The sequence below is a fragment of the Microcaecilia unicolor genome, chromosome 6, assembly GCF_901765095.1.
Source record: "Microcaecilia unicolor chromosome 6, aMicUni1.1, whole genome shotgun sequence".
Taxonomy (NCBI): domain Eukaryota; kingdom Metazoa; phylum Chordata; class Amphibia; order Gymnophiona; family Siphonopidae; genus Microcaecilia; species Microcaecilia unicolor.
This window is the reverse complement of record NC_044036.1, coordinates 65669896-65685391: the sequence shown is the minus strand read 5'-3', so window position 1 is coordinate 65685391 and position 15496 is coordinate 65669896.

The window sequence follows — 15496 nt, the reverse complement described above, 5'->3', positions numbered from 1 at the left end:
GCAGGGCGGCAAATGTCGCTGCAGGAAAGCTTCTGCTGGCGGGGCTTGGGGACCCCCGCCAGCCAAACCAGCAGATTTTGGGGGGTCTCAACCCCAAATTGGGGGCCCAGGCCTCCAAGGCCCCCCCCCCCCGTGGCTATGCCACTGCGCTAGAGGTCACCGGCAGCCAGTTTGAAGACACAGCCACGATGGGCAGGAGTGAGAGGGCATCGATCCTGCCATTCCTTCACTAGACCCAGAGGAACAGGGCAGGCAGGCCCAGGGGGAGGGGATTAGTGATGTTCTGGGAGGGGGTTCTGGGGGTGGAGTTGGTGATGTTCTGGGAAAGGGAATCAGAAGGGGGACTGGTGATGCTCTGCGAGGATAGGATGGAGGGAAGGAAGAAGCAAGGTCTGTTGACATTTTGGGGGTGGGAGGGAGGGAGAGAGAGGGAATCAGGAGCTAGCCAGATTTCCTTCTGTTAGCCCCAGCTGAATATTGGCTGGAACCTGCATAACACCCGGCAGTCAGCTTAAGATGAATTAGCCCTGGATATTCAGTGCTGGGCCTCAGACATGGCCTGGCATTAAATATTCAGAGCTAACGTTGCCTGTGGCAGTCAGTGTTTAAAAAAATGCTGACCACTGCGGGATGAATATCAACCAGATGTGAATTTTCCACAGCAATATATGTATTTTACAAAAGGCTGGGTCCACATTCAACAAGTCTTTTGAAAAAATACTTGCGCATTTTGAACATCCTGATTTGGACATCTCTTTTCTGACCTAGAAGATTTATACAAAATCGGGCTTCAAATATTGCTGCTTAGATGGATCACTTATGCTCAACCGCAGAATGCTTCTAACATCACTTCCACTAAAATGTATACCTTTTGGCCAGTTAACTCCCACAGACTGAGTCCACCATATATATTCTGCCTCACTTAATCCAATAACATCACTGAATATCTGCACAGATTGCCCTGACACTACCCGATTAGTGCCAGGACAGTCTGGGGGCACAGCTGGGATTTATCCATGCAATTTATCTAGGCCAACATTTAGTTCCAGTGCCCAGATAATTATCAAGGCAATTTTGACCACATAAACAGCAGTCCTAATGTATCCGGATAGTTATCTGGGTGCTGACACTGAATATCAGCAGTAATGAGATAACTTTCAGTGGCCGCTGATGACCTGGATATTCAGTGCCACTAGCTAGATATGGCTCAGTTCTGAGTATCTGGATCTAAATCAGCTCATGGCAGCCAGCGTTTAAAAAAAAACTGCTGAACACTGTGGGCTGAATATTGAGCAATCTATAGATAGCGTCTTCCCTAGACCACAACTCCTACTGTAGATGGCTTGTTATTTTAGAAAAAAAGTTGCAAAACATAGAAGGGAACTTGCTCATAGTCCATTGCCATTATCATTAATTAACAACTCAATTAAGGACATTCCTACAGATAGATTTTGGTATAAGTTCCGGAAATGGCTTTGCATGCAGTTGTCCACATTACTCAATAAGTATGCAAAATCATATTGTTTTCTAGACTCATGTCCAATTCAGTTAATGCAAAACTGTCCATTATTTTTCATAGAGGCAATAACCGATCGGTTGAATAGTGAATTTCATCTTCCATTTGTTGGAGGGTAACATTGTGTTAATTCCTATTATAATTTATTTATTTCATTTAAACCCCACATCATCCCAATAGATCAGGTTCAATGTGGCTAACAACTTATTGTAATTAACAGTACAAAAAGTGATGCGGGATAGTATATATTAAGCAGTAATAACAAACTAAATGAAGATTGAGTATTACAATATGTAATATGGAAATGAATGCTAGATGCAAAAAGGTAAAATTTATAGTCATCCATGTATAATAACAATTGCAATGGAACTGAGAAATTGGAATACTTGTACAATTAGGTGTTTAAATTAGTTATGAACATCCATGAGTCATTGCTTAAACAGAGAGGTTTTAAGGTATGTTAAACTTGTACAGCGCTGCGTAACCCTGGCTGCGCTATAGAAATGCTAAGTAGTAGTAGTAGTAGTATTTCCAGAATATGAAATAACTAGTAAAAGAAGCCCGTTTCAGAGCAAATGAAACGGGTGCTAGCAAGGTTTTCATCGCCAACACCCCCCTCCCTCCCTGGCCAACCCCTTCGTTGTTCTGTCATTGCTCCGCCCTCGAGGGCGGGGCCCGGAGCGATTTCCCACCCCCCGCCTCCCTGCCTCCCTCCCTGCCAACCCCTTCGTTGTTCTGCCATTGCTCCACCCTCAAGGGCGAGGCCCGGAGCGATTTTGGTGGCTTCACCACCACGAACCTTCGAACCTTTTTGAAGGAAGTCAGAGCTTGGCTTCACTGACGTCAGTGTCCTCAGAACGTTAAGGGTGAGTTTTATTATAGTAGATTAGGTTCCCATCTGATGAATTTTGGGAGGGAATTCCACCATTTGGTGCAGAGGTAAGGGAATCCTGACATGTAGATTAATTTATAGATTCTTGCAACTGGGATAGTGGAGGGTTAGATAATCTCTTGAACCAGGGAGAAAGTTGTGAAGGGGGAGATCAATTAAAGGTTGCAAATAATCAGGGGTTAAGTCATATAGAGTTTTGAAAACAAATGTACGTAGTTTGAATGTTATTCTGGCATTGATTGGGAGCCAGTGTAACTTTATAAGCAAAGGGGCTGCACTTTCGAATCTCGTAACCTTGTAAACTAATCTGACTGCTGTATTTTGAACTGTCTGCAGTTTTTTCAAGGTAGATTTCTTACAGCCATCGTAAATGGCATTGCAATAATTGAAGTGTGCTAATACTATTTGTACTAAGGTCCTAAACATATCATTAGGGAAGAGATGCCTGGTTCTTTTGAGTTTCCACATTGCTTTAAAGGTTTTTGTGATGACTGCTTGGGCTTGAAATTCAACATGTAGGAATCAATTATTATACCAAACCCCTGTTTACTAAGCCACACTAACAGCTGCTGTGCGCTAATGCCGATACAGCCCATTCAATTTAAATGGGCTGTGTCGGCATTGTTAAACAGCTTAGTAAACATGGGGGCACGTATCTTTAGTTGGGATAATGGATAAGTTACATTATCAATTGTAAAGTTTTGACAGTTTATGACACAGCAAGGATTAGATAATAACAGAAATGTTGTTTTCTCTCTATTCAATTTTAGTTTAATGGTGAAGGCCCAATTCTCCATCAGGTTTAGACCAGATTTGATGATAGATAGCACTTCTTCGATAGAATATTTTAGGGATGGGGGTTAACATTATGGACCCTTTTTCTGCAGGGACATGACCTAAGGATTTCAAAAGAAATATATGTAATGTTAAGGTCAGGTGCAGCTTTTAATAGAAAACTAGGCAGGAATCCAGTACACACTAGATTAATATTTCAATAGAAAAGATTTCACCACAGAGAATGAAGGGAGAGAGAATGATGACCAATATCTATCAGGTTATGTGTCAGTTTGGTCATGAATATCATAGGGTCTCCTTTAAACATTATAACATTATCTCTAATTTTTATGATTTTCTGTTCAAAATATGTAGCTAATCGGGTAGCAGATGGAGCAGATTCGTTGGAGGAAGTAATAGCCTGGGTATCTAACAGGATGTTGACTATATTGAAAATATGTTTGGTATTGAAAGGATCAGTTAACATTAGATTTCCATAGTAGTTTATTTTAGTCTTTTTTAATGTATATTTATATAGTCTTAGAGCTGATTTCCAATGTAATTAATTTTCTTCAGTTTGGGATTTTTGCAATTTTCTTTCAAACTGCCTACATTTTCGTTTGAAGCACAGGATGTCTTTATTGAACCAGATGGATAGGATCTTTTTTGATTTAGATTTAGTTTTGCTGGTGCAACGGAGTCTAGTATTGATTTACTTAATACATCCCAATCTTTTATGAATGTTAATGAATTAGACATGGACATGAGTTCAGTATCTTGTATGTTCGACCAGAAGTCATCAATTTCAACCCTTCCACTAGACTTAAAAGAGGGAGGGTGGACTTGGGAGGGGGGGTGTCTTTCAATGGTTATAGCCAACTTAAGGTGAATGCTAATTTGTAATGATCTGACCATAGAGTTGGTTCTCATAAAGTATCAGATACGGATAAGGCTAATGAGTTGGTAAATCTATAAGCAAAATGATCAAGAAGATGACCTTTCTAATGTGATGGGGTTTGTGTTGGGATTTGCTAGATTATCTAAGTGCAGGTAATATCTCCTAATAGAAGGATATTAGGGTGGTTGACACAGATATTTGAAATAAAATCAAAGAGGTCATCCTCTGCCAGATGCCAATTTTCAGGTGGACGATAAAATAGGCAAATACAAAATTGTTCTTATAAAGTAGTGTCAGTAATATTGCAAGCAAGTACTTCAAGGTTTGAGGAGGTGTTACTAGAGAGTAACTCTATGTTGAAGAATGATTTGTATATTATTGATAAGCCATCACCTCTCTTATTGGGTCTACAGAGATTGAGGATCTTATAACCTGGTGGACATATGTCTTTAATGATAGGATCGTTATTTGAATGTAACCAAGTTTCGGTAGTCATGACTAAACTGTTCATCCTCGATCCATCCCCTTATGAGCTCAGATTTATTCACAATGGATCTAGAATTTACATAACCTTTAGGTATTGGAATGAATGAGTGGGCTTGTTGCAGACTGCAACATTATATTTTAATTAGATGACTTTTAGGATGTGGATCTTTAAGTCTGTGTTGAGAGGATTGGTATGCATGAGTGGGATAAGTAAAGCATGTATGAAGGTAGGCATTGCTATTAGATTGTTCTTTATAAAATGTAGTGCTTTAAAGACAAGAAACGTAAATCTATCAATCAGGTGAGTACCTGCATAGCTAATTACAGACCTGTGGCCTCTATTCCATTGTTGACCATGGTTATAGAGGGTTGGGTCATTGAGCAATTGGAAAATTATATGGAGGGTTTTGACCTTTTACATCCTATTCAATCTGAATTTCGATCAGGATTTAGCACTTAGTCCATGGTATGTTCATTGATTGCCCAGGGTAAATCTCTACTTAATTGTAGTAAAAGATTCATACTCCTTCAATTTGATTTGTCAAGTGTATTTGATCTTGTCTACTACAGGATTCTCATGCAGATTTTAGAAGAATGTGGTATTTCTGGGTTTGATGGTTTCCTTTCACAATGTTCTTACAGAGTGAAGTAAGATGGATTACTCTCTGCTGCCTGGAAAGATGACTGTGATGTTCCCCAGGGCCTCTCTCCCCAGTAGTATTCAATATTTTGATGTAATCTATTGGGAGAGAATTGCAGAAAATCAACGCTAAATGTTATATTTATGCTGATGATATTAGTATCATGTTCTCTTTATAAGATAATGATAATGTGGACCTGAAATGCATATCATTATGTCTAAATTTAGTTGAAAATAGGATCAGCTCCCATAAACTTTGACCACCCTTTCCATAAATGAATACTTTCTTAGATTCCTCCTAAGCCTATTTCCTCTTAACTTCATTGTATGCCCCCTCATTTCACAGTTTTCCTTCATTTGAAAAAGGCTCTCTTTCTGTACATTAATGCTCTAGAGATATTTAAATTTGTCTATCATATTTGCTGTTTCTCAGCTTATACATGTTGAGGTTCATAAGTCTGTCCTTATATGTTTTATGTCCAAGACTGCTTATTATCTATTCACAGTTGATGGGTAAAACCTTCAAAGCATTAGTATAAAATTTAGAGGCCATTTCTGAGTGGAGGACTAGCCTAGTGGTTAGTGCAGCAGACTTTGAGCCTGGGGAGCTGGGTTTTATTCCCAGTGCAGCTCCTTGTGACTCTAGGCAAGTCACTAACGTATATACTATGTAAACCATTTTGAATGTAGTTGCAAAAACCACAGAAAGGCAGTATATAAAGTCCCATTTCCTTTCCCTTCATGAAGGTGTGTTAAAATGGTGCCACCTGAAAGCTAAGAAACAATTTTTAAAGTTTTGGATCCCATTCTTGAACATTCTTACCACATGAGTGTGCTGAATGCACTGGGCATTTTACCTCTATGTAATACAGTATGGTTCAGGGAGGCTTTGTGATGCTTATATTGTGTGTTTCTAAAGCAGTTTGGGGGAATTGGGATGGGTCTGTGGGATGGGGGGGGGGGTTAGGTGAGTGAGTTAGGGAGGGGGGTTATTTACAAAATACTGTTTGCCATAACTCTGTTTTATTATGTTGTTACTTGAGCTTTTTCACTTCCAGTTTGAATATGTACTGTTTGGCTTTGGCATTCTTTGTAATAACAATAAAGGTATTTCAAACTAAAATGGTGCCACCTGACCCTGGCAATATATTCTGATGAACCACTAGGGGGCAGGTAGCACCTTTTTTAAGATTGGCATCGCTGGGGCAAGAGCAAGTAGGGATTGTTTCTGCCCCACCCACAGACCACTGGATAACTTTCAGATATGACTGGGGGAGAGGTTTCAAAGGGTTTCGAGGAGTCAATTTGTGGGAAGGTTCTATTTTGAAAGGGACAGAGCTTTGTGGAACTTACATTGATAGATAGATTTTTTTTTTAAACCTGGGTAAGAATAGGGGATCGAGAGAGAAGGGGTTCAAAACAATGGATGACCCTTTTGAGGGGATATCTTTCATATATCAGCTAGGAAGCTACAGGGGGGGCCTGGCCAGTTTAACATTACACCACCAGGGACTTTATTTTGTAACAGGGTTGCCACCCCTTTAAGATGCTGACTAGTAGCATTGATTCCCATGTTAGGCAACCAGTGCCCTTAGATGATAGTTAATAACACCTCTTGACATGTAGTCAATTGTCAGGTGACAATATGTAGTAAAAGGGTCAACACAAGCATGCTAACCCTTTTACATATGAATGAGCTGATCTGCATGCATTTGTATTCAGAACAACTCATTAGTTTACTGCACTTTGTGTCTGATTTATTTAGCATTAAAAGCCACATTAACCCAGATTAATACACATTAGAAGCAATTAATGTGTATTAATGGCCAAATAATGTATGTTATTGGCCTACACTGTGGCATGCTCTGCTTTTGCTCCAGCAGCTGCGGTCTGTTGGGTTACGAGCTGTTGTATTAACTTGGTTTATTTCTTATATGATTAATCGCTCTCAGAGAATTTGATGGAATGGCCAGAGGCAGCTCCAACTACTGTTCTTGTGAGTTGTCACAAGGTTCATAATTTTCATTACTATTGTTTAACATTGAGCTCTGTGATTTTCCAAGTAAAGAATTTGCATACATCTGTTTGTCTTTCTGCCACTAAGTAGATAGCATAAAGTCTGTCTATTCTAGTATAGCATGTGAACACCTTTTTTGTTATTTGATCTATATAAATATTTGTACAGTGTAGTATAGAGTTTCTCTATTCTTGTACAGTATGTGACCACCATTTACCCGTCCATCGATCTATACAAATGTTTGTATATTGATATCATTTTCTTATTATTTTAATGTTTTGTTGTACTTTATATTCTGTTTAAACTTTAAGTTATTATAAATATTTTTTCTAGACTCCTAATGCGGACAGATTAGCCAAAACACGGTGTGTGTCGAGTCCTTTGAGTACTTTTGGTGCAATAAATTTGTTTTTACATATCTTCATCATCCACGTGGTTTCTTCTGGAAGTGTCCTGTTGACTACACTATTCCACTTTTCCAGCATCTACCCTCCGTAGTGTTCTACGTTCCTCCACTTTGTGGTAATCCTTTGACTACTACTACTACTACTTAACATTTCTAAAGCGCTACTAGGGTTACGCAGCGCTGTACAGTTTAACAAAGAAGGACAGTCCCTGCTCAAAGGAGCTTACAATCTAATGGACAACATGTGCAGACAGTCAATTGGGCAGTCTAGATTTCCTGGATAGAGGTAAAATGATTAGGTGCCGAAGGTGACATTGAAGAGATGGACTTTGAGTAAGGATTTGAAGATGGGCAGGGAGGGGGCTCTGCGTATGGGCTCAGGGAGTTTGTTCCAAGCATAGGGAGAGGCAAGGCAGAAAGGGCGGAGCCTAGAGTTGGCGATGGTGGAGAAGGGAGCAGAGAGGAGGGATTTGTCCTGTGAGCGGAGGTTTCGGGTAGGAGCGTAAGGGGAGATAAGGGTAGAGAAGTAGTGAGGGGCTGTAGATTGAGTGCATTTGTAGGTTGGATCAGGCTTAAAGTAAATCTTATGAAGTTGGACTGTATCTGGTGTTAGCCAGAATAGAGTTGTGGTCATTCTACCTGTTTGGGCTGGCCTCCCTTTGAAGGTCCATACTACAGTCTGGAGTTTGGGATTATTGCTAAACTCCGAGCTATGTTTTGAAAAGCAGATTTATAATGTGGTATATTCCTGGTTTTGCCAGATTGTGGTTGTTAAAGAAGATCCTTCCTTTGTTGGAGAGGGATAACTTACTCTAATGCATGCATTAATCATGAATCTATTGGACTATTGTAGCAGTCTCAATTAAGGGTTACCAAAAAAAAGCAACTTAGAGGCTCTTTTACTAAGCTGCAGTAAGCACCAGCGCATGCTTGCCGTAGCAAAAAATGGCTTACCACGAGGCATGGTGAGGCATCCCGCAGTAATTTTGCCATGTGCATGCCCTACACACACACTAAAAAATATAATTTATTTTATGGCACAAGGGCGTGTCTTGGGGGCAGAAAGTTTGTTTCATCTATGCAAATTAGTAAGCGCATCGGTGGTGGTACGGACTCATGCGCTAATGAGAAAATCAGCATGTGGCCATTAACGGGAAAAGCTGAAAATCAGCCATTTTCCTGTTGCGGTAAAAAATGGCCGTAGTGCACAGAAAAGACCCGCATAAGCACGCATTGAGGCCACTTTTTGCTGCAACTCAGTAAAAGGGCCCCTCAGTCATCTTCAGCTGGTACAGAATACAGCCGCCCGACCGTTAACAGGGACAAGATTTATGAATATATCACTCCTGTTTTGTAATTGTTACACTGGTTACCAGTAGAGACTAGAATCCATTTTAAGGTGTTGTGTCTGGTTTTGTGGGTTTTAAGATTCAGCATGCTGCATTACTTGGCAGCCTTACTAATCCTAAAATTTCCACAGAGATCGCTCCTGTTTTTACAACAAACATTACTGTCCTTTCCATCTCAGAAAGCTTTTGGGTTTTTTTGTTTTTTTTTTGGGGGGGGGGTCTGAAAATGTGGAACTCTTTATCTTTGTCTTATGTTTAGAAAGCAATTATTTGAAATGTTCTATACTGATACAGTTGTGGTTGTTTTTAGGTTAAACTTATTATTGGATGAGTATAGGAGGGGTTATCTGCTAACTCTGACGAGGTCTGTGGGTTGTTGTTTTTCCTTGTTCACATTATGTTTTATTATCATGCTTTTAAATCCTGTACCTTGCTAGGTGAAGCATTTGATTATAGTGTGCAATCAAATTTAACAAAATACATAAATAATTAAAACAAGTTAATGCCATTCTCCACCTTAGTCAATAGACCCCTAGAAAGCAATTTTGATTCTGCCCATAGTGTTACAAGCTTCTCACACACTGTGGCTTCTCTTGTACCAACATACTTTACAACTGCATAAAAGTAGGTGAAAAGTACACACCGGCGTTACAAAAATAAATATATTTTTGTAGCACCAGATATGACGGTTTGTTGGGGCTGAGAAGTACTGCCAGGCCACTGCAGTAGCCCGACGGTACTTCCTGTTTAGGAAGTGGTAAGGCAACGTTGGGCTTACCGCTGCTTTGTAAAAATGGCCCTAAGTGAATTCTATGGGCAAGGCCGCCAATAGACTGGGCCGGGCCCGGGGCAAGGCCGCCCCTGGGTGCCCCGCCCGCCGCCCTCCTGAGGTCACCGCCGCTGCTCTCCCCCCTCCACCCGCCCCCCTCCGTCTGCTACCGGGCCGGGCCCTCTGCATTGAAATCACAGCGCCTCTCACCGCCGTGTGAAAGCGCTGCAGGCAGCAGCAGATCGCCTCCCTTCGGGCCTCCTTCCCTCCCTGTGTTCCGCCCATGCAGAAGTTACGTCAGACGAGGGTGGGACACAGGGAGGGAAGGAGGCCCAGAGGGAGGCGATCTGCTGCTGCCTGCAGTGCTTTCACTTGGAGGTGAGAGGCGCTGTGATTTCAATGCAGGGGGCCCGGCCCAGTGGCAGACGATCAACAACGGAGGGCGGGTGGGACTGCGGCGTCGGGCCCCCCTTGGAGGTCCAGGCCCAGGGAATTTTGTCTCCCCTGCCCCCCCTCTTGGCGGCCCTGTCTATGGGTAAATTTCAAATCGGGGCTGAGTTGGAGCAGAGGTGCACTATTGGGAGGTTTTGCTGCTATTGCGGGTAAAGAAAAAGCCTTGAAAGTTCCACTGTGTCACGTGTGCCTGAGTGGTCACATTGATGCGCATGCACCCGCACGCATGCATGGGGGAGGCGAGTTGACTGGCATTTTTGTGCATGTGTACGTGTGCATGCACATCAATGTGATCACGCAGGCACTCGCGACTCAGTGGAGCTTCACAGGGCCTTTTCTCTACCTGCAATAGTGGCCCAAAGGGAGAGGGGAGTCGATGGATATGAGTGCCACAAAAATGGATTACAAGGGCCGCATGTTGAAGACCACTGATTGTTAGTTATTGTAAATTAAGCCCCAATCAAGGGTCATAGTAACATAGTATATGACGGCAGAGAAAGACCTGTACGGTCCATCCAGTCTGCCCAACAAGATAAACTCATATGTGCTACTTTTTGTGTATACCTGACCTTGATTTGTATCTGCCATTTTCAGGGCATAGACCGTAGAAGTCTGCCCAGCACTAGCCCCGCCTCCCAACCACTAGCCCCGCCTCCCATCACCGACTCTACCACCCAATCTCCGCTAAGCTTCTGAGGATCCATTCCTTCTGAACAGGATTCCCTTATGTTTATCCCAGACATTTTTGAATCCCGTTACCGTTTTCATCTCCACCACCTCCCGCGGGAGGGCATTCCAAGTATCCACCACTCTCTCCGTGAAAAAATACTTCCTGACATTTTTCTTGAGTCTTCCCCCCTTCAATCTCATTTCATGTCCTCTAGTTCCACCGCCTTTCCATCTATGGAAAAGATTAGTTTGCGGATGAATACCTTTCAAATATTTGAACGTCTGTATCATATCACCCCTGTTTCTCCTTTCCTCCAGGGTATACATGTTCAGGTCAGCAAGTCTCTCCTTATACGTCTTGTAACTCAAATCCCATACCATTCTCATAGCTTTTCTTTGCACTGCTTCAATTCTTTTTACATCCTTAGCAAGATACGGCCTCCAAAACTGAACACAATACTCCAGGTGGGGCCTCACCAACGACTTATACAGGGGCATTAAAACCTCTTTTCTTCTGCTGGTCACACCTCTCTCTATACAGCCTAGCAACCTTCTAACTATGGCCACCGCCTTGTCACACTTTTTCGTCGCCTTCAGATCCTCAGATACTATCACCCCAAGATCCCTCTCCCCATCCGTACATATCAGACTTTCACCGCCTAACACATACGTCTCCAGTGGATTTCTACTCCCTAAGTGCATCACTTTGCATTTCTTCGCATTGAATTTTAATTGCCAAACCTTAGACCATTCTTCTAGCTTCTGCAGATCCTTTTCCATTTTTTCCACTCCCTCCCGGGTGTCCACTCTGTTACAAATCTTAGTATCATCTGCAAAAAGGCAAACTTTACCTTCTAACCCTTCGGCAATGTCACTCACAAATATATTGAACAGAATCGGCCCCAGCACCGATCCCTGAGGCACTCCACTACTCACTTTTTTTTGTTACATTTGTACCCCGCGCTTTCCCACTCATGGCAGGCTCAATGCGGCTTACATATTGTATACAGGTACTTATTTGTACCTGGGGCAATGGAGGGTTAAGTGACTTGACCAGAGTCACAAGGAGCTGCCTGTGCCTGAAGTGGGAATTGAACTCAGTTCCTCAGTTCCCCAGGACTCCTCAGTTCCCTCCTCCGAGCGAATTCCATTAACCACCACCCTCTGGCGTCTGTCCGTTAACCAGTTCCTAATCCAGTTCACCACGTCGGGTCTATCTTCAGCCTGTCAAGTTTATTCAAGAGCCTCCTGTGGGGAACCGTGTCAAAAGCTTTGCTGAAATCTAAGTAGATTATCCAGCTTATAATCGAACGAGAAAAACGCCCAAGTTCCGACCTAAATCGGGAGATGGACGTTTATCTCACAAAAACGAATAAAGCGGTATAATCGAAAGCCGATTTTTGGGCGTTTTCAACTGCACTCCGTCGCGGATGCGGACAAAGTTGATGGGGGCGTGTCAGAGGTGTGGCGAAGGCGGAACTGGGGTGTGGTTATCTGCCGAACAAAGATGGGCGCATTTCAGCGATAATGGGAAGAAAGTATGCGTTTTTAGCTAGAATTTAGGACACTTTTCCTGGACCCTGTTTTTTCACGAATAAGGCCCCAAAAAGTGCCCTAAATGACCAGATGACCACTGGAGGGAATCATGGATGACCTCCCCTGACTCCCCCAGTGGTACCTAACCCCCTCCCACCACAATAAAATGATGTTTCACACATTTTTATTTTCACCCTCAAATGTCATACCCAGCTCCCTGGCAGCAGTATGCAGGTCACTGGAGGAGTTGTTAGGGGGTGCAGTGGACTTCAGGCAGGTGGACCCAGGCCCACCCCCCCCTACCTGTTACAATTGTACTGCTTAATGCTTATTAGTCGTCCAACCCCCCCAAACCCACTGTACCCACATGTAGGTGCCCCCCTTCACCCCTTAGGGCTATAGTAATGGTGTAGACTTGTGGGCAGTGGGTTTTGAGGGGGAGTTGGGGGGCTCAACACACAAGGGAAGGGTGCTATGCACCTGGGAGCTCTTTTACCTTTTTTTTTGTTTTTGTAAAAGTGCCCCCTAGGGTGCCCGGTTGATGTCCTGGCATGTGAGGGGGACCAGTGCACTACGAATCCTGGCCCCTCCCACGAATAAATGTCTTGGATTTATTCGTTTTTGAGCTGGGCGCTTTCATTTTCTATTATCGCTGAAAAACAAAAACGCCCAGCTCACACATTGTTGAATAAAACATGGGCGTCTATTTTTTTCGAAAATACGGTTCGGTCCGCCCCTTCACTGACCCGTTCTCGGAGATAAACGCCCATGGAGATAGGCGTTTTCGTTCAATTATGCCCCTCCATGTCTACAGCATGTCCATGATTCAATTCTCCGGTCACCAAGTCAAAGAATTCAATGAGATTCGTTTGGCCCGATTTACCTTTGGTAAAACCATGTTGTCTCTGATCTTGCAACTTATTGGCTTCCAGGAAATTCACTATCCTTTCCTTCAGCATCGCTTCCATTACTTTTCCAATAACTGAAGTGAGGCTTTACCGGCCTGTAGTTTCCAGCTTCTTCCCTATCACCACTTTTGTGAAGAGGGACCAAATCCGCCGTTCTCCAATCCCACGGAACCTCTCCTGTCTCCAAGGATTTATTAAACAAATCTTTAAGAGGACCCACCAGAACCTCTCTGAGCTCCCTCAATATCCTGGGGTGGATCCCGTCCGGTCCCACGACTTTGTCCACCTTTAGATTTTCAAGTTGTTCATACACACTCTCTTCCGTGAACGGTGCTAAATCCACTCCATTCACTCCATTCTCATTAGTACTTTTGCCAGTCAATCGCGGTCCTTCTCCAGGAGTTTCTTCTGTGAAAACAGAACAAAAGTATCTAGCAAATTTGCTTTTTCTTCATCATTATTTACATAGCGGTTCGAAGCATCTTTCAGTCTCACAATTCCCTTTTTCGTCTTCCTCCGTTCACTAATATACCTGGAGAAATTTTTGTCACCCCTCCTTACATTTCTAGCCATTTGTTCTTCCGCTTGCACTTTCGCCAGACGTATCTCTCTCTTGGCTTCTTTCAGTTTCATCCGGTATTCCTCTCCGTGTTCCTCTTCTTGAGTTTTTCTGTATTTCAGGAACGCCAACTATTTAGCCTTTATTTTCTCGGCCACTTGCTTGGAGAACCATATCGGTTTCCTTTTTCTCTTGCTTTTATTTACTCTTCTTACATAAAGGTTTGTGGCCATATTTATAGCTTCTTTCAGTCTGGACTACTGTCCTTCCACTTCTCGCGCGTCCTCCCAGCCTATCAGTTCCTTCCTCAGGTATTCCCCTATTTTACTAAAGTCAGTATGCTTGAAATCCAGGACTTTGAGTGGCCGCCCTCCACTTCAGCTGTCATATCAAACCAAACTGTTTGATGGTCACTGCTGCCCAGGTGGGCACCTACTCAGACATTTGACACACTATCCCCATTTGTGAGCGCCAGATTCAGCGTCGCTCCCTCCCTCGTGGGTTCCGTCACCAATTGCCTGAGCAGAGCACTTTGAAAAGCATCCACGATCTCTCTACTTCTTTCCGATTCTGCAGATGGAACCTTCTAATCTACATCCAGCAGATTGAAATCTCCCAGCAACAGCACCTCTCTCTTCTTTCCCAACTTTTGAATATCTGCGATCAGATCTTTATCTTGTCTTGTTCCTCCAATTGTGTTGGGGGGCCTGTAGACAACACCCACGTGGACAGTGGTTCTATCATCTCTTTTTAAGGTGATCCATATCGCTTCTTCTTCCTTTCCCCAGGTCCCTGTCATTTCAGTCGCTGCGATATCATTTCTCACATACAGAGCTACTCCTCCAATGTAGTAATTAATTTACTTGTGTAAGTGGTGATATTCTATGTCAACAGATGCAATTGTGCCATTTGTAGAATTAGAGGGTTAGTCTATAATATTTTTCTTATATATGCAAGGGTCAGCATATGTGGGTTTTCATGCAAATACAATCCCCTGGGTTCTATATATAATTTGCACACAGATTGAAGATGCAAACGCAAATTAATTACAGAATAAGCCATTAACTAGCAATAAGTTGAGCTTAACAATCAATTATTACAGTTAATTGGCATTAATTAGATTTAGTGCAAGTAGCTTCCTGTATGCTAGTCTATAACCCCACGTGCCTAAATCCCCTAGCATGCAACTCAAAGGGAGCATGGCTGGGGGCATGGTAGGGGTGTTCTAAAAATTTGAATGCGGAGTTCTAGAATACCGCCATTCCTGCACCCAAATGCCAAGAGTTGACTGTGAAATGAAAGGAAGACAGTTCAATCTGGCTACTTAAGAGGGTTCCTTGATACAGCAATGCGAAACATGTGCCAAGTTGGAACAATATGCCCAAGCCAAATTCTTCTTTAAACCAGATGAGTATACATTTTTCGGAAAAGTTCTTTGAATTGAAATTTACTATAAAGATAAAAAAATTGACCAGTGACGACTATAAAACGTAATACTCATTGGTAAAGCACAAGACCATTGAGTTGCATTGCTGAGGTCATAACAAAAAACATTTTTTTAAAAGTTGAGGGTTTTACTGAACTTGCATTTGATTGTAGGTAGTTTATTTTATATATGGTTATG